At 37.7% G+C, this 2,040-nt stretch overlaps 1 non-coding gene across 1 annotated transcript; it reads left to right on the top strand.

Moving 5' to 3' along the window:
* The first annotated feature begins 800 nt into the window (after positions 1-800).
* LOC130942862 (small nucleolar RNA R71) lies at positions 801-908 on the top strand. The gene has a single exon (XR_009071409.1). It is a non-coding gene; the product is annotated as a small nucleolar RNA R71 (small nucleolar RNA).
* Positions 909-2,040: the final 1,132 nt, after the last annotated feature.

The following is a 2,040-nucleotide window of genomic DNA, read 5'->3' as shown; positions in this document are numbered from 1 at the left end:
GTGGCGTTCACTTCCTCCCCTTCCTCTCCAAATTCGGCCATATTGATGGCTTTGCACTCTCCTTTTGGATTTTCTTCTGTGTTGCTTGGAAGAGTACTTGGAGGGAGTTCAGTAACTTTCTTGCTCAGCTGTCCCACTTGTCCTTCCAAATTCCTAATGGAAGACCTTGTTTCAGTCATGAAACTTTGAGTGGTTTTGATTAGATCAGAGACCATGGTTGCTAAGTCAGAGGGGTTCTGCTTAGAATTCTCTGTCTGTTGCTGAGAAGATGATGGAAAAGGCTTGCCATTGCTAAACCTGTTTCTTCCACCATTGTTGTTGTTGAAACCTTGTTGAGGTCTCTCTTGATTCTTCCATGAGAGATTTGGGTGATTTCTCCATGAAGAATTATAGGTGTTACCATAGGGTTCTCCTAGGTAATTCACCTCTTCCATTGAAGGGTTCTCAGGATCATAAGCTTCTTCCTCAGATGAAGCATCCTTAGTACTGCCAGGTGCATGTTGCATTCCAGACAGACTTTGAGAAATCAAATTGACTTGTTGAGTCAATATTTTATTCTGAGCCAAAATGGCGTTCAGAGTATCAATCTCAAGAACTCCTTTCTTCTGACTTGTCCCATTGTTCACAGGATTTCTCTCAGAAGTGTACATGAATTGGTTATTTGCAACCATTTCAATGAGCTCTTGAGCTTCTGTAGGCGTCTTCTTCAGATGAAGAGATCCTCCAGCAGAGCTATCCAAGGACATCTTAGATAGTTCAGAGAGACCATCATAGAAAATACCTATGATGCTCCATTCAGAAAGCATGTCAGAAGGACATTTTCTGATCAATTGTTTGTATCTTTCCCAAGCTTCATAGAGGGATTCTCCATCCTTCTGTCTGAAGGTTTGGACTTCCACTCTAAGCTTACTCCATCTTTGTGGTGGAAAGAACTTTGCCAAGAAGGCATTGACTAGCTTTTCCCAAGAGTCCAGGCTTTCTTTAGGTTGAGAGTCCAACCATATTCTAGCTCTGTCTCTTACAGCAAAAGGGAATAGCATCAGTCTATAGACCTCAGGGTCTACCCCATTAGTCTTGACTGTGTCACAGATTTGCAAGAATTCAGCTAAGAACTGATGAGGATCTTCCATTGGAAGTCCATGGAACTTGCAATTCTGTTGCATTAGAGAAACTAATTGAGGTTTAAGCTCAAAGTTGTTTGCTCCAATGGCAGGGATAGAGATGCTTCTCCCATAGAAGTCGGGAGTGGGTGCAGTAAAGTCACCCAGCACCTTCCTTGCATTGTTTGCATTATTGTTGTTTTCGGCTGCCATGTCTTCTTCTTCTTTGAAGAATTCGGTCAGGTCCTCTAAAGAGAGTTGTGCTTTGGCTTCTCTTAGCTTTCTCTTCAAGGTCCTTTCGGGTTCAGGGTCAGCTTCAACAAGAATGCCTTTGTCTCTGCTCCTGCTCATATGAAAGAGAAGAGAACAAGAAAATGTGGAATCTTCTATGTCACAGTATAGAGATTCCTTGAGGTGTCAGAGGAAAAGAGAAATAGAAAGAAAGAAGAAGAAGAAGAATTCGAACTTTAATTAGATAAGGTTCGAATTGTGCATTGAGAAGGAGTGGTACTCCATAAATAGAAGGATGTGAGAGGGAGGGAAGTATTTTTTTTTCGAAAATTAATTAAAATATTTTGAAAACATTTTTGAAAACCACTAATTGATTTTCGAAATTAAAAGTAAGAAAGAAATCAAGTGATTTTTGAAAAAGATTTTGAAATTAGAACTTAAAAAGATTTGATTGAAAACTATTTTGAAAAAGATGTGATTAAAAAGATATGATTGAAAAGATATGATTTGAAAACAATTTTTAAAAGGATATGATTTGAAAACAATTTTAAAAGATATGATTTTAAAATTAATGACTTGCCTAACAAGAAAAAGATATGATTCAAACATTAAACCTTTCTCAACAGAAAAGGTAACAAATTTGAGATGTTCAATCAAATCATTAATTGTTATTAAGTATCTTTGAAAAAGGAAAGAAATTGATTTTGAA

Source organism: Arachis stenosperma, chromosome 7 (genome assembly GCF_014773155.1).
Source record: "Arachis stenosperma cultivar V10309 chromosome 7, arast.V10309.gnm1.PFL2, whole genome shotgun sequence".
Lineage (NCBI taxonomy): Eukaryota > Viridiplantae > Streptophyta > Magnoliopsida > Fabales > Fabaceae > Arachis > Arachis stenosperma.
This window is presented reverse-complemented; position numbering and strand designations above follow the sequence as displayed.